Source organism: Saccopteryx bilineata, chromosome 2, assembly GCF_036850765.1.
Source record: "Saccopteryx bilineata isolate mSacBil1 chromosome 2, mSacBil1_pri_phased_curated, whole genome shotgun sequence".
Lineage (NCBI taxonomy): Eukaryota > Metazoa > Chordata > Mammalia > Chiroptera > Emballonuridae > Saccopteryx > Saccopteryx bilineata.
In genome coordinates, this window is record NC_089491.1 from 110,828,448 (window position 1) to 110,852,839 (window position 24,392).

The following is a 24,392-nucleotide window of genomic DNA, read 5'->3' on the forward strand; positions in this document are numbered from 1 at the left end:
GCCTGGGGCAGAGGCCAAGGAGCCATCCCCAGCGCCCGGGCCATCTTTGCTCCAATGGAGCCTTGGCTGCAGGAGGGGAAGAGAGAGACAGAGAGGAAGGGAGGGGGGTGAAGAAGCAAATGGGCGCTACTCCTATGTGCCCTGGCTGGGAATTGAACCCGGGTACCTGGCATGCCAGGCCGACGCTCTACTGCTGAGCCATCCGGCCAGGGCCCCAGAGAAGGCTTTTAAAATTAAGCAGCCAAGCTTTGGGCAGAGAGAAGGGTACTGTGGGAGATGGAAGGATTGAGCAAAAAAGAAAAAAAAGACAAAAGATTCATAGACTTGGACAAGTGTGGTGATTTCCAGGTGAGGGGGTGGAGAGGTGCAACAGGGTATAGGGGAGACAAATGGTGATGGATGAAGACTTGACTTTGAATGGTGAGCACACAATTCAATATACAGATGATGTGTTGTAGAGCTGTGCATCTGAAACCTGTATAATTTTGTTAACCATTGTTAGCCCAATACATGCAATGAAAAGGTAAGAATAAAAATAAAAATATGCAGTCAATTGCTTCATGAATTTAAATAAATTTTCCATAATCAGTGTGACTCTTTTCCACACCTGGGCCCATACTGCCTTCTAGTGTTCTGAAAATTAGTGTAGATGAGAGCCAACTGTACCAAGAATGATTCTCACATACTTCTAGGGGAAAAATGGTTCATGCAAAGTTGAAATCGTACGAATTTCTGTTAAGGACCTGAGTTAAAAAAAAACAACAAGACTATAGATATTTTGAAGCAAATAAAAGATTTTACGTTGAATATCTGTATAGAAATTATCTTTCCAGAACACTTACCAATCCCTGGAGAATTCCTTGACTCATGTTACCTGAGGATCTGTCCTGGAAATTTTATTTTTAAGAAAAATATTTTTGTATTGCCTGGGGTGTGGAAAAAGCACTTGTACAAATGAAAGCGAGACATGCTTGGGCTTGGGGTAGAAGATGTGAGGGGGCTAGGAAAAGGGGAAGTAGGCCTCTAGTCCTTTCCTTCCTCACACTCTGAGTTAAACCATTCTAAGGTTCTGCTGTTTCCTCTCTAATTCTTCTTTTACAGGAAGAGAGGGTAAACAGTGTAAAGGAAGGAAGGATTAGCAAGAGATAGCTTCCCCTGCTCCTTCCATTTATTCCCTATGTCTCCTACTACAGAAAATGTTCAGCTATGTCTAAACACAACATCAAACACAAGAAAATCCTAAGTTTCAGCTCTAGTGTAGTTTCAGTGTATATAGCAATTAATTGCGGTTGAGGGCTGAATCCTCCAAAATGAATAAGAAAACCTACGAATGGTTTCACTTACTCATCCCACCTGACCATCCATTAACAATTCAACAAATTTCAAATGGATGCTTTACACATTTGCTTGCCAAGGGCATTTTAGAAGAACAACCTTTGTCTCTATTGGGTGGTCCAATTTTGTCTAAATTAAAAGCATTTATACATGTAGGTGTAGGTGGTAAGTGTGCTTTTGGGGAATATGCATATGTCAGGCAGAGGGAACAGAACTGAGTTGAGGATTATTTTTCTTTCTTTTTAGTTTCACTATAGTAATCTTCAAAGGATACAGAAGTAAAGTAAACATAAACCTCTGTGTAACTGAAACGTTTCATGGCCAATAGAGTTGCCTCGAGACCTCACTTCCTTTCTTACCCAAAAGTATTTTGAAGCAGATCTCATGGAGGATATTTCATTACAAATGCTTTTCATTATTTTGTTGTTGTAGATATTTCCAAAGCTTTTAAAATGAGTATGTTTTTTTATATTAGAAATAAATAATAAATGCTATCAAATATAAATATGGAATCCAAGGTAGGACCAAGAGCCCAGTAATAAATAAATAGAAATTGTGTACCAATATCAATAAAGAAAACAGGCCATGATTGTAATACTTACTGACTTGGCATTGGAGACCTCTTACTAACATTTCATATTTCAGTAGTCTTTTGACCTCAATGTGTAGGCCTTTGAATTGTTGGTAAACAACATTTAAAATACAGATGAATATTCATGGCAAAGATACTGATTTCTTCCTCAACACCTGGACATATATATTCCTTCTGCCCTCTCTAGTTGCCATTATGAAGCATGTTTTAGCATCTATTTTCAAGTCTTTTGTGAATTCAAAATATTCTAATGTCGTAGCCATGATCTAAATGTATGTATATATATCTAAAACCTAATGAGAATTATTTACAATTCACTATGTAGCTTCAAAAGATGTTTTGCTCAAAAGTGCTATTTGGGAATTGAAATACACATTTTATAAAGTTATACTGTCAGGACCCCTTTAAGAATCAGGTTAAATTTGCAATGTGAAGCTATAGGGAAATGAAAGATGCTGAATAATAAGGAGGCTCCGAGAAGTCCCCCATGACAAAGATGTCTTTGAAGAGATGTACATTTGCCGTACTCAATCCTGTTCTTCCAGCTTGGTCCAGAGCGGGCTAGGGCTCCAGTGCAGAATATAGTAAACTGAGTTCTTATAAGAGTGGTAAGGAGGAACCAAGTGAGATACTAAGAATAAAGATGAATACATTCTCTCCAAAAAGTTGTCAGCTGACAGCAAAAATCTAATCTCCAAATTTAATGCAATGTAAAGCAAGCCACATCTTCTCCATAATCACAGCTCCCACCTAAAGGAAGGTCTGAAGAGGGCAGACTTTAACCCTGACGGGAGAAAAGGTGTGATACTTCCTATTTAAATTCATTCCCCTGTAGGCAGTAACTGCAGCTTCACAGAGAAAATGAACTTCAGGGGAGAACCAAAAAAAGATGCTTTAGAATTTTATACTGCGTTCAGTGAAGTACTAACAGATACCCTACATGCCATTTTAAAATCGTAGCCTCTGCCCTTCTTTTTGTAGGCATACTAAAACTATCTAAAAGTGATGCCACTAGTATTTCTCATTAAAACCAAAAGGAACCACGAATGAAATATATAAATAACCCTCTCTGGAAAAACCTGTCTTGTCGTTTGTTTCCCTAATGATGAAAATGTGGCTTGTATCACACCATCCTCCCTGCTGAATCTGACTGTGAAATGAGTGTCTCACTGGCCATGTTGTGTTTACATCTGGTTATTGTCATCCTCACTGGCTCAGCTACTGATCATCATTCCCAGGTGGATTCGGCCAATTGGTTACCGGGCATCACACATCAACCAGGGACAATATGAGAAGCACATGTCCAGAGCATGGCACTCGGTAAGTAGCATCCAGCCGGTGATCCCTGACCACCTTTGATATCACAGCTTGAATTCAAATTACATAAAACAAATAAGAAGGCCAATCCCTAAAGCTGTTACGCAAAACAACAAGGAAGCCAGACAGTGGGTGATGGAAACACCTGACTTATTTTGAGCCAAACTAATTCTTAGGTGTCAAATGTACAAGAAATAAATGTATTATTTATTGAACACTCATATTACAAAGGAACAAGAGGGCAAAATGATGTCTTAAACGAAATAACAAATCAATGAAAATTCACTCCATTCTACTTCAAATAAGAATCTCAGAGGATTGTTCCCTGATTCTATAATAAAAAAGGTATATTGCTCTGCACCAGGATTGTGATAACAGTTCATCTCCTATACTTCTTGCTATTGCAGTGAAGACAAGGGATTCTTAATATTTAAAATGTATGGATCTTAATATTTAAAATGTATGGGTCCAAGAATGTATGGGTCCCCTGATAGAAATTTTAATATTTCTTCAGGAATATCAAATGTTCTATTCCCAGATGACCTCACCCATCACATCAGGTACAATGACAGGTCATCCACCCTGATAACCAACACCAGAAAGAATGATGCTGCCTACCCTACATTCATACATGATGTTACTTTTCTCGTCTAGTCTATGAACAACTACACTTCTTTTTATACAGTAATCTCAAAAACAACACACATTCTATTGTACTCCAGCATTATGCTGTTAATTTACCTCATTTACATTTAAAATACCACTAATACAAAACTTAATATGTATTCAACATCATACTAAAGAGCTTTACAAATGTGAACTCATCTCATCTTCATAAAAGATAGGCAATGTTATATTTCCTCATTTTATAGATGAGGAAATGGAGACACAGAGCCTAGTATTATCCCAAGGTCATATGGCTATTAAGTGGCAAAGTTGAGATTGAATCCCAGGAATCTGATTCCACAAAACATTATCCTAAGGCTTTCTACTAATCATGCATAATATTGATGAAGGGAATCTATTTCATACAACTTTTACAGAAATCTTAGACTGATAAAATGATTCTGAAATTCACTTGAATGTTAAATATATAGAGAAATGGTAAAGAAGTTTCAGGAAAAAGATAATGCTTAGTATCCAAAGATGATCCTTGAATTCAAATCAGTGATGAGAAGAAATACCCAACAAGCGGTATAAGGGCGCTGGCAATCGGGGAAAACAATGTAAAATGTCTATAAATATTTTACATAATATAAAATTTACTTTTAGCATATTAAATACATTAACCACAATTAAAGTACAATCTTGATACTCTAAATTCTATCTAGATCCTGAAAAACCAAAGGAAGAGAACAATCATACATCGGAAAAAGTTTTACCACCAAAAACACAGGAAAAGTTAAATAACATCTGCTTTATACACTCAAAATAATTTTTTTTTATAAAAACCACTAATTTCTTAAATGCTCTGGTAGAAATTCCTAGTGCTTACTCCTATCTCATTATCTTCTCCTTCTAGGCACATACAGTTTGGTGGGTTAGGGGACTGCTTCTGGACAATGAGTCAGAAAAACTAAATCGCAGTGCTGTGACTAAAAATGAGACATACCCCAGATGGTGCTGGTACATAACAGTGGGACTCTGTTAGCTTGGATCACTGAATGGCTGTCTGGAGCTGAGCACACATCATCTTAAATTGAGAAACATACTTTTGTTTTATTCAGAAATTTCAGAGTTGGTGATTTATTCCTGCAGCATAAAAATTAGCATAAATTCTAACATGGCAAATAATGTACTAAGGAAGCTGTATGAATGAATATTGGTCATTTATAAAGCCATGGTGGAATTCAAAAGAACATTAGATATGGTAAGTAATCAATGTGAAATTTCAAATCAGAAATTATGGGTCAAATTTGATAGGCTTTCCAAAAATAGAAAGAAAAATACTCAAGCTGACTACAACAAAAAGAATTGATAGTAAATTTAAAGATAGTTGATTTTCAACACATGGATGACAGTTATATTCTTTTTTTTTTTTTAACAGAGACAGAGAGAGAGTCAGAGAGAGGGATAGACAGGGACAGACAGACAGGAATGGAGAGATGAGAAGCATCAATCATTAGTTTTTTGTTGCGCATTGTGACACCTTTCTTGTTCATTGATTGCTTTCTCATATGTGCCTTGACCGTGGGCCTTCAGCAGACCCAGTAACCCCTTGCTTGAGCCAGCGACCTTGGGTCCAAGCTGGTGAGCTTTTGCTCAAACCAGATGAGCCCGCACTCAAACTGGCAACCTCGGGGTCTCGAACCTGGGTCCTTCCGCATCCCAGTCCGACACTCTATCCACTGCACCACTGCCTGGTCAGGCAACAGCTATATTCTTGATGAAGAGACTAAAACAAACAAAACAGATATAATAATCCACCAAACATTTTAAAATTAGAGTTAAATAATTATATGCATAATCAGTTGAAAAGAATAATGCATCTGAATGGGATTAAAGAATCTTTCCAATAAAGATACATAAAAATAAAGAGAGAGAATAATCAGTCCATAGACAATGCTCTGAAATAATCCTTTACAGAAGATGAGAAATAAGTAAATAGGATATCAAGAATGACCTTGAAGCTCAAAATTTTAAACACAGAGTCAACCTGTATGTATGATGTAAGTATGTCTAAAAAGGAAAACAGTCATAAGATCTATATGAAAGCAAGTTTAGTTTCTTTCCTTTTCATTATTTTGTCAAAAACTTTAAAGACCATAAAAGACAGTTGAATACCAGGTACCTTATAATAAACAACATGAACAAAAACTAAGAGAGAGAGCAAACTCAGCTATGGAAAAAATAATCACAAAAATAAGAACATTAAGATTGAGTGTTTGAATACTAAACCAGACATGCTTTGCATAAAAGAGCTTGTGTATGTAAGGCTGTCCGCTTTGTCAACATTTATGCTCAAGTAAGAAAACTGAAGAAATTATTAATATATTTATACAGTTTTCCTGATGTTACAGTAAGATGTTTTTGCAGCTGGCAAGAAATTTCAAGATTACCATCAACAATAAGAAAGACTTGAGATGAATCTGATTGGTTTGGATTTACTGATAGAAACTTGATTATATTTTATTTCGTAAAGCTCTATCTGTTGCAGTAATGAGAAAATAATTACTATATAAAAACTCATTAACAAACACTTCATTTAGTTTTTGGTGCTCTGCATATAGTTGATAAATAACAAAAAATTACAAATATAGTAATTCCCTGATAGTTTATTTAAACATTAATGATGAGACTAGGAATAGTGTCCAGAATATCTAACCTTTTAGACCTGGAGGAGTACATTTGTTGTTTTAACTCTCTATAATGTTTATCTTTGCCAGCAGTCCTATTTACATTTTACGTGATAGACATTTTAATCAGTCACAACTAGATATCTTAATAAAATACAGAAGAAATAGAAGGAAAGGTGCTCCCAAGAGTTTAAAGGTAATGAGATAAACCCAAAACAAAGACACATGAAAATATAAGTAAAAATACCCACATAATTCAAAACTCATGTAACCGTGTGGTCATATATGTTTAAATCCCAAAGTGAAAGTGAGTAATTTTTAAATGACAGAAATCAAGGGGTCTTCAGGAGGCATTTAAAAGATATGTATAAACTTATTATGTTTAATAGCAGTACTGACATAAAACTTCAGATGTAAAACTTAAAAACAAAAGCATTGATAATGTAAAATATGTCACTTTGCCAGGCTCGAGCATGCTTGTCTTCATGTACTAGAGATACTACTGTGTTGTAAGAGTGCATAACGAGCATTCAAGTTATGATCTCAGTGGCTGCTGGCCTCACCACCTGGGCAGTGTTCTGGGTTTGACGCCTATGCAGTAATCCTGAAAGTCTGTCTGCTCCTCAACTACCATGTTCACTTAAACACAAGGCCCCACCAATTCAACCTCTTAAATTCCTCTTCAGTCTGACTTCTTTACAGCTCTGCCCCTTCCACCTAACCTTAAGCCTCTTCATTCCTCAATTGGATCACTGAGAACTTTTCAAGTAGTTTACCTTACCCTCCTATATTCCACTACTCTCACAGAATGAGTCATTCCTTGAAAGTTCAGATTGCTTGTTGACAATTCCTTCTTTAGATGCGACTCATTGGCTCCCTATCTACCCCAAGAGGAAGTGCCAACCCTGTGGTATAACTTACAAAGACCCTTAAGTCCCTGGCACTGTGCATCTCTTCACCCACCTCACTGACTGCTCTGAACCCTACTTAAACATCTCTGCTCCAACACATGGCAATGCCGAATGCTGGGTTTCCTCAACCACATTGTTCTCCACGCCATTGCTTTTCTGGAAACTTTTCTACCTCCTATACTAATTTCTGCTCAAAGTTCAAACCTCTGCTTAATTATTACTTTCTCCAGATGCCTGACACTACCCTCTCATCCTCAGTGAGACATTCCTTCTCAACCAGCTCCCACAGTGCTTGGATCGTGTTGCCATAAAAGCACTTACCACACTGCAGGTAGTAGGCACTGAATGTTTGTGTCACCACCCCCAACCCCAACTCATATACATATTTAAGCCCTAACCCTCAATGTGTTGGAAGTAGCACCTTTGGAGGATAATGAGGTTTACAAAGATTTTTATAATTTATTGATTTTAGAGAGGAAGAGACAGGGAAAGAGAGAGAGAGAAAGAAAAAGAGAGAGAGAGAAAGAAGCAGATGAGGAGCAGGAAGCACCACTTGTAGGTAATTAGGTTTGGATTAAAGCATAAGGGTGGGGCATCCACAATGGAATTAGTGCCCTTATAAAAAGATTTCTCTTCTCTCTCTCTCTCTCTCTCTCTCTCTCTCTCTCTCTCTCTCTCTCTCCATGAACCAAGAAAAGGCCAGGGAGGACATAACCAGGAAGAGAGCTTTCACCAAGAACATGCTGGCAACCTGATCATGAATTTCTAGCCTCTAAAACAGAAACATTTGCCACCACCCAGCCTGTGGTATTTATTATAGCATTCTGAACTAAGATTGTAATTGCCTGTGCATGTAGGAATCCATACCTGGAAAGAACTCCCCATCGGCCCAGGACTTGTCTTTCTGGGTTCAAAACTATATTCTTAGCAATGACATGGTCCCTGACAGAGCAGTGAATAGTCAGCAATGAGACTCTCAGAAAACAGCAAGCTGATGTGACATGAATATACATTAAATTTCCTAATAAAACATTCATTAAATGATAATGTAAAAACTGGCTCTTTGGTGTTTCTAACATATTGAAAACAGTGTTATATTAGAATAAGGTTACTAAACATAACATTGGGGGAGATAGTAACAGAAAGGTTTTATTACAGAAGAGAGATAACTGCTATTTGCATAATTTCAATGAAAAAATAAAATAAATTGTTTTTATCTTAAAAAGGCATTGTAGCTTTCAAATTCTACCATATTTATGCTACCTTTCTCTGTGAGTAGTGGTCAAGGCAGATCATAGATTTGACTTCAGCTCCAAAGATAGGAAATAATTAGTCTATAGAAATCACGGTGATTCAGCCCTACCCAGTTAGCTCAGTGATAGAGTGTCAGCCCTGAATGTGGGATGTCCTGTATTCAATTCCTGGTCAGGGCACACAGGAGAAGTGCTGAAAATAAAACTTTTTTAAAATTTCACATGCCATGAGATTTTTTTATTATATGAAATTTCTTTCTGTATTCCTAAAATTGTAATAATTTCCTGGGTTTCTGACTAAAAGCGGGATTCCATGGTCCTTCTGTTGCCCATTAGTCAGTATTTCTTCAGACACTTTAAAAGCACAGAGTAGGCCCTGGCCAGTTGCTCAGAGGTAAAGCATTGGCTTGGCATGTGGAAGTCCTGGATTCAATTCCCAGTCAGGGCTCCCAGGAGAAGTGCCCACCTGCTTCTCTACCCTTCCCCCTCTCCTTTCTCTTTATCTCTCTCTCTTTCCCTCCAGCAGCTAAGGCTCCATTGGAGCAAAGTTGGCCTGGGCACTGAGGATAGGTCCATAGCCTCTGCCTCAGGTACTGGAATGGCTTGTGGCTTGGATTGCAGTGGAACAATACCCCAGAGGGGCCAAGCATTGCCCCTGGTGGGTATGCTGGGTGGATCCTGATAGGGAGCATGCAGGAGTCTGTCTGTCTGTCTGTCTGCCTCCCCCCCTCACCAGGCTTCTCATTTCAGAAAAAAAAAATTACACAGAATAAACAGGATTCCTTTCAAACATATTGGCATTCAAAGTAGGGTCATATAGACCAACACTATCATTTGAATAAGCTACATGATTTGTTGAAGAAATACCTTTCAAACTCTATTTTACAGGTAATTTGGCCTCAACAACTGTCCACTTCTGGTTTTTTGTATTTTTTTTAGAAAACATTTTTTAAATTTAATATTTATTTATTTATTTATTCATTCATTCATTCATTCATTCATTCATTTTAGAGAGAGGAGAGAGAGAGAGAGAGACAGAGAGAGAAAGGGGAGAGGAGCAGGAAGCATCAACTCCCATATGTGCCTTGATCAGACAAATGTATGGTTTTGAACCAGCAACCTCAGCGTTCCAGTCTATGCTTTATCCACTGCGCCACCACAGGTCAGGCCACTTCTGTTTCTTGCAACAACATCCCAAGCTGTGACAAGGCTAATTCCAACATCCTGTGAAAGGTGTAGAAATTCCACCTATTTTCAATAAGGTCTACATACCCATGTTGGGAAATTACGTTCCATGAATGTTTTCACATTTCTGCACAGTCAGGGCTTTCTGAGTAAAAATTAATGGAAACCAGTCAGGTAAAAAGGATGGTTAAATGGTGACCATCTTCTTGAAGTTAGAAATAGAGAATTCTTTCAGAGATATATGGGCTTATCTCTTGGTGATATCCACCTACATTTTAAGAGTAATAAAAATCTAGAGACCATTCCTTCCCACCCCTTAAACAAGATTTCTCTCCCACAGGGGCAGAAGGGTAGACATATCTGCCGCCCTCTATAAATTCCGAGTTCCACAGTTCTGAGGTTCTTCCCCCCCTGACGCAGTCCCTCTATGCCCAGACACATCAAGCCCAAGTTGCACTTTGTGAGTAGACGTCCACTGCCCGATCCAGAGGTCTCTCAGGTCTCTTAGTGTACATGTGCACACACCAACCACCACAGCAGGTGAGCCTCTTAGCTTACAAATAGAATAGCATCTCAGATCTGTACAGGTTCAGATTCAACAACTTCCAACCAACGCTTTTCCTTTGAACTCGCGATTTTCCAGCTGTACTGAGAGCCACCTTTCTTCAGGGGCTTCTTCCATACTATTGCTGTAACACCTTCCTTAAACATATCTCGCATCAACCTATATTTCCCTTCTTTAAAAACTGTCACAGAAGGCAGTCAAGTATCACATTAAGAGCAGAAGCTTTGGAACCTGACTGCGCAGCTCCAAATCCAGCTCCTCCAGGCACCTGCTATGTGACTTGAGCTAAATTACTTTCCCTCTATGGACCTTAGTTTCCTTGTTTACCAAGTGGGAATAAGATAATATATGCAAATAACTTAATAACTTTGTGCAAGGTTAGCCTCCAATAAATGATGCCTACTATAGTCATTGTTAGCACAGCTCCTCAACATCTTGAGAATAAAGTATAAACTGCTTAGAATTTCCCATTTTCATCTGGTTTCAAATACTCTCACTGATTCACCTGAAACTCTAGACATGCAACACCTCTTAGCAGCCTCAAGATACGGTCTCCTTTCACAACTCCAGAGCTTTACCTGTGCTCTTTCTTTTACACAGAGGCTTTCTTCTCCACCCTGGAAGTGATTGCTCATCCTTCCAATCCCAGCTCCTCTGTAAAGACTCCTCTGTCTGCCTTCAGCGGTCAGTCGCTCCATCCTCAGGGCTCCAGCACCACAGTTCTATGTAAGCACGATGCACTTGCTCTAATCAACCACTATTTATCTAGGCATCTGTCTCCCACACTAGATGGAGCGTTATCCAAGAGGAAGTAAGCATGGATTTCCTCCTGTCTGTCCATAGCCAATATTTTCAACACTGCTTACATATAACATACAAGATATTTAATAACTATATGCACATATACATACAATGGCTTTCATGAACATACATTCAAAAGTATACTTAATTATTTACCTTTACCAAAAAAGTTATAGAATAGCACAGATCCATAAAATTCAAACTTCCACTAGCAAAAATAGTAACTTAAAGCAACTAAGGACATAAAAATATATTAGTGCCCCCCAAACACTTCTTTTTACATTTATCTTAACTAATTGTTCCTACTTCATCACTGAATTCTTTTACACTACTTGCTTTAACTCCTTTTCTTGATAATTTAATAAGTATGTGCATCAAAATAATCTACTGATACCTTATTCCCTCTATCTTTTTATGTTAGTAATAGTGCACACATTTACCACCAAAAAGAAGAAATACATGAAGAGGAAGCAATCAATTTTCTGCAGTTACCTAAGCTGAATTACAATGAATAGTACTGGCCACTTGGTACAGTGGTAGAGTATCACCCGGCATGTGGATGTTCCAGGTTTGATTCCCAGTCAGGGCACACAGGAGAAGCGACCATCTGCTTCTCCATCCCTCCCCCTCCCTCTTCTCTCTCTCTCTCTTCTCCTCCCACAGCCATGGATCAATTGGTTCAAGCACCACTGGCCCTGGGTGCTGATGGCTCCATAGATCCTCCACTTCAGATGCTAAAAATACTGTCTCTCTAACCCCCTCCTCTTACTTGGAAAGGAAGAAAAAGACTTACAATGAATAATGTTAATCACTCTAAAGTGAGATGTAAGAGACGTTAGTTACCATTTTATTCCAATATAGACGAACTATTTTAAAGACACATATTAAGAAGCCCATAACTTCTAACATTATTTAAATATTTAGAAATAAATCATTTCTATTATTAACAACTATACAAAATGCAGTAGGCAAAAAAAATATTCTTCACTATTATAGTATTACTCTAAATAGCAAATAAGCCACTTGTTATTAGAGCTTTTAAAATTATAGTATTAAATCATCAAAGTAAGTGAATAGTTATTCTTTTTTTTTCTAGATTTTATTTATTGATTTTAGAGAGAAGAGAGAGAAAGAGAGAGTGTGCAGGGGGTTGAGTAGAAAGAATCAACTAGCAATTGCTGCTTCTTGAAGCTTGACAGGGCAAGCCCAGGGCTTTGAACCAGCGACCTCAGCATTCCAGGTTGACACTTTATCCACTGCACCACAGGCCAGGAAATACAGATATTCTTAATATGGAAATAATGGCTTTTTAGTGCCCTTTTTAGTACATCTGTTGAAATGCCATCAGATTTCAGTTTAGGATGAAAAAGGTCCATTCTTTTCTCTGACCACTAGCAATGTTTTCAACAGAGAAGGGAACAAGCAAGTGAGTTTCTTAAATAATAAAAATGCATTACCACTATCATTGCATATTTAGCACATGGGCTGTCAGGTGCTCAATAAATGCTTGTTGATTTCAACCACATGCAGATTTTCACTAAGTGATACTCTGCACTTCCTTCTTCTCATCGTGGCTCCAGAATGAGAAGGCAGGCCCAGAACTTTGATGCACTGCGCCCAAAGGCAGCAGTACAAGGCCAAATCACTCTATGTGCCAGGAAACCACATCGCTCATGAAAATAAGGCCAAAAATGCCCTCCTCTCACAATCAAGTAGGCAGACAAGCCCAGATCCTGATTGTCCTCATCATCTTTGTTGTTCAAATATAGCTTTACTGATACATAATTCACACACCAGAAAAGTTAACCTTTCAAAGCACACAAGTCAGTGGCTTTTAGAATATTCATGGAGTTGTACACCTGAAGGAGCTCTGAATGGGCCTCTCCAAGATGTGGTACTACCCCAGCATGTGAATTATTTTGAGCTGAAGGCCATTGAGATCCTGCAGGCTCAGGAGATTTTTTTTTTTTTCATTTTTCTGAAGCTGGAAACAGGGAGAGACAGTCAGACAGACTCCCGCATGCGCCCGACCGGGATCCACCCGGCACGCCCACCAGGGGCGATGCTCTGCCCATCCTGGGCATCGCCATATTGCGACCAGAGCCACTCTAGCGCCTGGGGCAGAGGCCACAGAGCCATCCCCAGCGCCCGGGCCATCTTTGCTCCAATGGAGCCTTGGCTGCGGGAGGGGAAGAGAGAGACAGAGAGGAAAGCGCGGCGGCGGAGGGGTGGAGAAGCAAATGGGCGCTTCTCCTGTGTGCCCTGGCCGGGAATCGAACCCGGGTCCTTCGCACGCTAGGCCGATGCTCTACCGCTGAGCCAACCGGCCAGGGCCTCAGGAGAATTTTTTACCTCTCCATTAAAGAATGTCGATTTGGGGCCTTGCCCATAATAAGAGTTATTACCAGAAATAACAGTTTATGGCTTATTTGTAGGACAAGGCAAATCTCTAATTACTGAACATCTGCTCTTCTTATCATCCTGCAAATGACCTTCCTTCCCCACTCTAAAATCTCCAGGTGCCTTACCTCATCCTTAGCTCAGAATGTCATATATACCTCATTTTAACTTTCCATCTCTGAGCCTCTCATGTATGCAGGGTTCCCATAGGTACATATGTAATTAAATTAGGTTATTTTCTCATTAATCTGCTTCATGTTGATCTAATTATTAGACCAGCTGGAAGAATCTAAAAGGGTAGAGTAAAATTTCTTCCTCCCTGACAAAATCATCAGCACTACATAATTTCAGAACATTTTTGTCACAAAAAAACCCCAAAACCTTTGTACCTTTATTTTATCAGTCATTTCCCATTCCCTCATTTCTCCAGTCTCTGGTAACTACTAATTTACTTTCTATTCCTGGGATTTGCCTAATCTGAACATTTTCTAAAAAGTAATTGTACAATGTGTGCCTTTTTTCACTTAGCGTAATGTTTCCAAGGTTCATTTGTATTGCAGTATGTATCATAGCTTCCTTTCTTTCTACTGTCAAATAGCATTCCGTTATATAGAGACATCACATTTTGTTTACCCACTCATTAATTTCTGAATACATGGTTTGTTTCCACTTCTTGGATACTAGGAATAAATGCTGCTATAAATGTGCACAGGTTTTTGTGTGACAAGTTTTCATTTCTCTTTGCTATATACCCAGGTGTGGCATTGCTGGGTCACATAGTAACCTGGTGCTTAATGTTTTGAGGAACCGCTAAGCTATTTTCCAAAGGAATGTACCATTATACAATCCCACCAGCAATGTTTAAGGGTTCCGATGTCTCCATGTCCCCACATACTCGTTATTGTCTATCTTACTGATTTTAGCCATCTTAGTAGGTGTAAAATGGCATCTCATTGTTATTGTAATTTGTATTTTCCCAATTAATAATGTTTCAGGTGTTTACCAGACATTTGCATGTCTTCTTTAGAGAAATGTATAAGCAAAATATTTACCTATTTTATTTAGGTTATCTTACTGTTGAGTTGTAAGAGTCCTTTATATATTACGAATACTAGACACTTATCAGATGTATGAATTGCAAGTATTTTTCCCTATTCTATGGATCATTGATTTACTTTCTTGATGGTGTCCTTTGAAGTACAACAATTTTAATTTTCATAAAGTCCAATTTAGTTTTCCTTTTGTTGCTTGTACTTTTTGCACCATATCTAAGAAATCACTGGTTAATCCAAGATCATGAAACTTTTCTATGAGGATTTCTTTTACGAGTTTTTAGTTGTGGCTCTTATATTTAGGTTGGTGATCCATCTGCAGTTAATTTTTGCATATGGGGTCCAAAGTCATTCTTTTGAATATGGATGCCTAGCTTTCCCAGAACCATTTAATGAAAAGTTTCTTCTTTCCCCATCGAAATATCTCAGCATCCTTAAACACTCCATGGCTTCTTAAAGGCAAACATGTATCTGTTGAGATTGTAACTGAATTTTCTAATTGTACTACTAGCATTTGATTTAAGACTGTAGTTCATTTTTATAAGATTTCCTTGTGGTTCTAGCCTCAAATCCTCTATTTAAACTAAAGTAAAACCTAAAACAACTTTCATTTCAAAGACAATGCTTGTTTTAAAATTTAATCTTTATTTGCTAGGTATTGTGCTAAGCATAATGTCATATTGACTCTTCTCAACAACACTATAAAGAAAGTCCTAATACACATACATTCACTTAGTTATAAGCTCTATTATGGTTATTTACTCTTTTAAAGAGGGCCTATGAACAAAAGCCGAACTAATTATGCAAAGATGTTTAAGCATTATAGACAGTTCTTGCCTAGGAACTGCCTACTTGACAGCTGCTTTGCTAAGCATCTCTGGTTTCATTTCAGAAAACAATTTTCCCTCCCTATGTGATTTCTTGATGGAGCAGCAGTAAATCAAGGTGCTATACCCTCCCACTACAGACTCCCACAGGGAACCTAAGAATCTCATCATGTGTTCTTCTATCTTACCATGCATATACGGGTAAGATATGGGGGCAACCTGAAATACTGGCTCCTAGAAATTCAAGCAAGATAGCAAGGGCAGAGGAACCAATCTGAGTTCCTATAGCCTATGAAGCTACCAGAGCCATAGATATGCCCAAGAGCCATATAGATATGCCTGGTGCCAGTCTGTCTAAAGCCTGATTGGCAGTATTTCTTTCAATAGTGGAAACTACACCATACATTTCAAATAAATTCATTTATTTACTTAAGCTAGCCATAGTATTTATTGCTAGGAAAAAAAATGATTGATAACTTATACAGTCAATTCCAAAGATATCACTAGACATTTAGATCTTACTTTCTGGTGTGCTTTCTCCATGAATGACAAGTGATAAGCTTTCTTAGAGAGTCTGTTTAATAGCTGGGTCAACAAAAATTATACAACTGCTTGATTTAGTGAGTGTGTTTAAGTAGGTGGCTTTTAACATCATCAACAGCAGTGCAAGTTGTATCTTTGGGAAACACCATGCCACTAACATGCACAGAGCTCTGCAGGTGTATAATTCCTCAGTTGTTTCTTCCTGAAGTTAGCCAGGCTGCTTTCCAAGTACTTCTCAAGAGGATATTAATTATTGGTGGACGCCAAAACCAGGAAATAACTGGACTTTGATGTGTGCTTTCCCCTTAAAGATAAGGAAAGTCATGAGTTATAAGATTTCTTTTTTTCCTGCGTAAACGATATGGATGGAGGTTTAGTATGTGAAGATGACCACACAAACCTGGTAGGGTAAATTTCCATCATCTTGATTTAGGCGATGGTTTATTTTTTATTTCTTGGATGAAACTAATTCATTTTCATTATAGTGTGAAAGCAGACATATAGGCAATATGTAAATGTTCCAATAAAACTTTATTTATAGATGCTAAATTTGAATTTCTCATAATTTTCATGTAAAAAAATCACGAAGTATGTTTTTTTCTTTGTTTTTACCCAACCATGTAGAAATGTAAAGCCATTCTTAGCTTAAAAGTCATACAACAGGCCCTGGCTGGTTTGCTCAGTGGTAGAGCGATGGCCTGGCGTGCGGGGGACCCGAGTTCGATTCCTGGCCAGGGCACATAGGAGAAGCGCCCATTTGCTTCTCCGCACCCCCTCCTTCCTCTCTCTTCCCCTCCCGCAGCCAAAGCTCCATTGGAGCAAAGATGGCCCGGGCGCTGGGGATGGCTCCTTGGCCTCTGCCCCAGGCGCTAGAGTGGCTCTGGTCGCGGCAGAGCAACGCCCCAGAGGGGCAGAGCATCGCCCCCTGGTGGGCGTGCCGGGTGGATCCCAGTAGGGCGCATGCAGGAGTCTGTCTGACTGTCTTTCCCCATTTCCAGCTTCAGAAAAATACAAAAAAAAAAAAGTCATACAACAATATGCTGTGGACCAGATATGGCCCTTTGTTTGCCAATCACTATACTATCTTAAAAATGTAACCAGATCAAGAGCAGTATGAAAATTTATTTTTATTTTATGGCACTGTCAATGTTTTATTTTTTTAATTAATAATGTGTATGATACATTAATAGTTTTTTTTTTACATATATGATGTCAATCAATGGTTGTTCATACCAATTCAATGCCAAACAGTTTCCTAAATATGACACCAAAAGTAATAGGAAAAATAGGAAAAAGACACATAAATTGAACTTTCTCAAAAGTAAAGAAGTTAGGAATCCTTCAGATAAGTCCATCCTCTAGTCATTAAAGCAGCCCCTGCCCTTCTAGTCTTTCTAATTAAATGCCTCAGACACCGTGGAGCGGAGACAGTCCATCCCTACCTTTGCACTTCGCCATGTCCAAATTTATGATCTGTGTAATCCATAAGCATACAAAATGATCACAGGAATCACTAAGTTTTGAGGGGTTTCAGATAGATAAATGATAGATAGATAGATAGACAGACATAGAACAACTGGAACAGATTTTGATTTCTGGAAGTGGGATGCTGCCATAACAAACCTAAACAAGTGACAACAGATAACCACAGCAGCAGATAATGATCTCTTTCCTTACAGTCTGTTGGTATGTACAGACAAGTAAATAAACAACAGCAATAAAGAATACAAAAGTGCCACAGTATGACCAATTGGCCATAATGGGTAGGTATAGCATGAACACTGATCCTTACCTGTGGTGCTCACAGAAGATTTCCTCTGTGTAGTAGCATCTAAATTGAGAACTAGAAGGTAGGAAGATGTTATTCTAAATCAAATGAAGATAATTTGTGAAGGCTAGGGCGATAGAGTCATAAAACATTTAAAATATAAATTAAGTTTCGTATGTTGGAGCTTAGAATATGAGGGAATAAGAAGTGAGTCTGAAGTTAAAGAAACAGAAAGTCAGGCCTTGAAACACTTTAGACAACATGCTAAGTGGTTTTTTATCCCAAAGGCAAGGAGGCAAGACCACTGATATTTTAATCAGGGAGATGGTATGATTATACATCATGTTGACTTAAAGTAGGGAGCATGGATAGAAAGTGAGCGAGGATGTAGAAAGCCACTAGTGAGCTAGGGCAGAGAGACAGTGAGCTGAACCAAGTAGTGGCTATGGAGATGGAGAACACTGAACAGAGTCTACAGTGAGTTAAATAGTAAGAAAGAGAAAAGAAGGAGTCCAGGCTGAGGCCCAGGATTTTGGCTGGGACAAGGGACTGGATGGAAGCACTGGCCCCTGAGAAATGAAATTAAAAAGTACAGCAGCTGGTGGAAGGTTATGGTACAATTCTAAAGAAATGTTTGGCTCCTTCTAAATATAACATGAAAAAAGTTGCATGATAAACATGAGAAGGTGACAAATTTCTCATGTATAAGGCTATTTCTTCAGGGATAGACACTTTAAAATAAATTAATGAGTATTAAATCTTTGTACATTAACATTTAAATCATTTAAGAAATTCACTACGTGGGAAAGGGATCAAGCTACCCCAAAAATCAATGGTTGCTACTTTCAGTGTTGATATTCAACACACACATATTCCCTTCAGAAGAGACTATGCTTGAAGAGACTGCCTCTTCAAAAAGAAACGATATCCAGACTCAGCTCCCTAGTCTTTCACAAAATAGGAAATCAATGAGAATCTTCAGTCTGGTGTGTTTGAAATTACTTAACAGCCCTCACATGACCAGCAAGCCAAATTATCTCTCACATCACAACACAACACCCCTACACTGAGAATCCAGATTTGCAACACTCATCAACTAAAAATAAACACTTCCTTCCTTACCACAATTTTCCTCTTAACTCAGCTGGGTAAAACAACACAATATCCACTTCAATTGACAGAACACTTTCAGATCTAATTATAATTTTACCAGTTTCTGAACATGTTGTGTTTGCAATATAAATTCCAACACAATTGGATGGTCCACATATCAATATGAATCTAGGGCACTGATGATAACAAACATCTGTATTATGCATACAGATGATAAATTGGTAGGACCAGAGATTATTTATTTTGTTCCAGAATAATGTTAATAAGGCAAGGCTGGGAGCTTGGTCCCTAATAGGAATTCAAAATTGCTTTTTTGAGCCTAGCACCCCTAACATAAGTTGTCCATAAATGCATACCACTGATTATGAGAGTATCCTTGCATAAAGGAGGCATTATGAGAGACCCACTGACACTTGCAGAAAATCAAATTAATGTTTATGCCTGGGTGACTGTGTATCAGAAACTCTCATGCCAGCCTGCATGTTGTTTAGTCAGTGCCAGACCAAAATGGTATTTTAACGCCCTGGTGTTTTTCAGTTTTACCATTAAAGACTTTGCCTTAATTGGTCTCTTGCCATACTTCATTATCTCCTAATTCTCTGTATACTTGTGATTTCATTAGATTTTGGATTTGGAGCATCACCTTGACCCTTGTACCTGACAACCTGCGCCATTCCCACAGCTATACCACTCTGCCTCGAGCATGAGTCAGCCCCCTCCTTTCACCACATGGCTTCCATCCCCCATGACTCCTTGTTCTGCATAATCCAGTCTGGCACATGGGCCACTGTACCTTCGTTCAAGCCCTCCAGCTTCTCAAGCAGAGCTAGACAAGACCCCTCCAAATTCTAGGGCAGAATGCCAATGACCTATGTGATATTGCCACCTGAATGTCTTCCAGGAATCTTAAAATTGTATTTGGTCCCTATCTCTCTTCTTCCCACCCAACTTGATAATGAATTCCTTCCTCCTATGCTAGTTTATACTGGAAATGTAGAGATATCGTTGGGACTCTCCCTCACTGCACACCAAGGCCTGTCCCATCAGTTCTACTTCCAAAACCCAGGAAAAGCACTCTTTATTCTCTGGTTACCTAATTTTAGATTAACTAATATTCTCTATTTCCCCTGTAAAAAGATGACTCATGACCAAGGCACACTGAATGCTTGTAGCCAACACAAAGTTAATTTCTAGAATCAGCCTACATTTTTATTCTCTCTAGTCAAATAATATGGATGCCAGAAATTAGTTGCATTTGTTTCCAAACCTGGTTATACCAGTTTTACTTGTTACTGAAATAATATAGTTCAATTAAATATTAAACTGGTAAAATTTGAATTTTAAAAAGTTTGGTTTTACATAATGGGTAAAAATAAATAAAAAAAATAGAAAGTTCTCTGTTCTTATTCTTGTCCCTACTTCATAAAGACCTTCACAGATGTCTTTAAACTCCTGCCTCACTGTAAGGATCCCAAACTGGAAATCACAGATGTAACTATGGGTCTTTTTCACATCAAACCAGACCAAATCAATTCAGAACTCCAACCACAGATTCACATTCAACAGTAACCCCAACCCTGCATCAAAAGATTGGCAATTAATGTTGATATACTTTAAGTTAAAATAAAACAAACAACCTGCATATATATTATTTCCCTCCTTTAACTATCTTTTTCAATTAACTAACCAACTAGTATAAATTTTATTAGATAACACTGTAAAAGTTAATAAACAGAAACCTCATTTAAAATGGAGTCCAGAGCTAGAAGACAAAACTCTCACTCATGTGTCCCTCAACACACACTACTGGCCCCAAAAGGAAAAACCCCTACCCGAATCTCTGATAGGAAATGATAATACTTGATACCACCTCATCTCAAGGAAGAAAAGATTCCTCCTTGCCCAAGAACAGCACGGCCAAGGGGAGACTGCCATAACTCAGCAAATGAAAAGTCACTATACTTCCAACTTAGATTCCTCCAATGGAGTCTTCTTTTTTATCAGCCCCTCCTCGGTCCATAAAAGAGCATTCCTCTCCTTTGTTTGTCTGGTTTATCATTATTGTTCCCAAATAAACCCATTTTTCTGGTAGTCTGACCAGGTGGTGGTGCAGTGGATAGAGTATCAACCTGGGATTCTGAGGACCCAGGTTTGAAACCCCGAGGTTGCCCACTTAAGTGGGGGATCATAGACATGATCCTATGGTTGCTGGCTTGAGTCCAGAGGTTGCTGGCTTGAGCCCAAGGTTGCTGGCTTGAACAAGGGGTCACTGGCTTGGCTAGAGCCTCCCATCAAGGCACATATAGGAGGCAATCAATGAACAAGTAAAGTACCACAACTATGAATTGAAGCTTCTCATTTCTTTCCCTTCCTGTCTGTCTGTCTGTCTGTCTGTATCTCTCTCCTTGGATGAATAAATAAATAAAGAAATAAACCCATTTTTCTGGGAAATAACTCACTTTCTAATTGTTTAAGGTCAATAGAACAAATAATGGTAATAGCTAATATTTATAGATATTTACCCTGTACCAAAAACAAACATTTTACAGGTAGTAAAATTGAGGGTTTAGTTGGTATACTTGGCTCTGTCTACTCCTGACCATCATCACTTTCACCACTCTTATATTACACTTCCACTTTCACTCCTCCTCCAACTTTTATTAATTAATGAACAGCAGAGAAAAAAAAATATTTTTAACAACTCAACTCTGATTATGCCATTCATTCCCCTACTTGAAACTTGAATGTCTTTATACTAGGAAAAGTATTCAAAATTATTATTTTTTCTTTTTAAAAAAGTGAGAGGCAGGGAGGTAGAGAGACAGACTCCCGCATGTGCCTGAACCAGGATCCACCCAGCAACCCCCATCTGGGGCTGATGTTCTGCCCATCTAGGGCCGCTGCTCCATTGCTCAGCAACCAAGCTATTTTAGAGCTTAAGGAGAGGCTACGGAGCCATCCTCGGTCAACTTGCTCATCTGAACCATGGCTTCAGGAGGGGAAGAGAGAGACAAAGGGGGAGGGGAGAAGCAGATGGTCATTTCTCTTTTGTGCCCTGACTGAGAATTGAACCTGGGATTTTCACAAACGCCAGACCGATGCTCTACTGCTGATCCAACTGACCAGGGCATATTCAAAATTCTTACAATGGCCTCCAGAGCTCTTCATGACCTAGCACTTATATGTCTGGCCATCCTTCTCTGAACACACTCCTGCTTGCTCACTGCATTCCTGTTACACTGACCTTCCTTTAGTTCTCACAATGTGCCAAGCTCTCTCCCATCTCTAGGAATTTACCTATGCTCTTTACTCTTCAAAGAGGGCATATTTTAGTTTCCCTTCTCCCTTCAGATCTCAACTTGAGCATCAATTCATCGCTGAGTTATCCATCTTAACTACCTCCTCTTACTAAGTTTTAAACTCAAAACGCCCAGTACTTTTATTTCATAGACTTACTACAACTAATAAATACATACTTATATGTGATCATTTTATTCCTATCTTTTTAGGCGGGGCAAGGGTCATATCTGTTTTGTTCACTGCTATAGTACTTTTAATATAGAAGAAAAACTCACAAATAGTTGTTGAAGTTGAATAAATCAATCCATCAATGTTTCTATCTGAAGTAAATAACAGAGGCAAAGCCAAAGAGTTCTCAAATGGTTCCCTAGCCCATAAAACCTCTAAGACTAAAAAATTTCCTAAAAGAGTTAACAGTCATTCTTGAGTTATGCCCATGAATTATTTCCAGGGATGGGGAATCTGCCATGACTGTATTATATTGTTACTTTTTTAATCACTATTATATATAAGATTTATAATTTATAAACTCAGAATCCTATTCCCCCTTTTAACAGATGGAGCAAAATCTACCTAAAATTATCTGTGTAATAATAGCATTTATACCCAATATTAATATAGTATACCAGAAGTCAGAAATAGTTCCTACAGTAGAACTCTCTACGGGAGTCCCCAGTCCATCTATATACACGAGCAACACCACTATCCCGTGAACTGCACTTGAGGAGAAAACATTAAGTCCTCACTCAAGCTCTAGTCTAGTGTATTTTCCACACAATTCCAGCATCAGTCCTGAAGTCAGAATCAACAAATCAAAAGGATTGGTTTTCAGGAAGTAGGCACGTGGCCAGTGGTGAGGAATAGCCGAGATGTGAGATTTCAAGAAGAGACGACTCTCTGGATCCACTGTGTAAATGTTCAAGCAGAGCTCCATATTCTAATAGAGTTGGGGACAACATTGTGTCCCTGGGCAGGATGACAATCAAAATTCCACATGATGACCCTGTCTTACGAATAAAAATTTATATTATATTCATTATGTACTGCTTCAAGAGACAAGGAATAAATACATTTAGAGAGGGCAGAGCACCTGAAAAAGGCATTTGTCTGGAAGACATCATTTCCTTAACAACATGTCAGAAAATCAAAGTATTACCATACCTCAGAGTTTTGCATTCCATGCCTTATTAAAATAAAAATAAGCTCTAACAGTTTCAAACATAAACTTTACTTTCCCGTACTCCTCTAAAGAAAGAGCACAAATATGAAACCATAAATTACCAAAATGAAAAATTAATCATTTTATTTCAGTGGTTTTTATAATTTTAAAATAACTATTGATAGAGAACATGGCTTAGACTGATGAAGAACAGAAGAAAATAGTATAGCACAGAGTTTGAACAAGACTTTCCAAAATTGTAATGCACTTTAACCTGACATTATGCCAAATAGATGAAATAGGTTGAAATAGTCCAATAATGCTAAATGATTTATACTAAATATACATATATATTTATATTCGATTCTCACGCACAATATCTTCAGGGTTTCTCAAAGCATATTCTCCACAAATTGCTAAAATAAGAGTCCAGAGTAAATATAGCAAATGGAAACCTTCTTGATCAAGAATCAGGCAGATTAATTCAAATACTCTGATTACTAGAAATATAATTGTCAATCAAAACATTATGGAGATTATAAAACTTCAAAGGCAAAAATTATAATAAAAATAATGTTTACTATAGGCTAGGTATTGTTCTATGTAAGCATATTATCAGAAGGACCTCATTTAATCCTGAGAACAAGGCTAGCAGGTAGATACAATTATAATCTCCAGCTAACTTGGAAAAACCTAAGGCAAAAATTCATAATTGCTTAAAAATCATACAGCTAGTAAATGATAAAGAATCCTGGAATTCCATCTTCAAAACACACTTTTTTTTTTTGGAAAGGGGCATTTTAATGATGTCAATGTTTTTAGTTGCTCTGACATTTCTAAAAAATGATCAGTAAAAACAAGTATATTTTAAAAAATATTTTGCTGTATGTTAACTCAATTTTTTTCTTAGCACAACAATCCATGTCAGAAGTAAGTCGAGAAGCCATTGACGGATTATGTTCTGGGGGTGTCAGT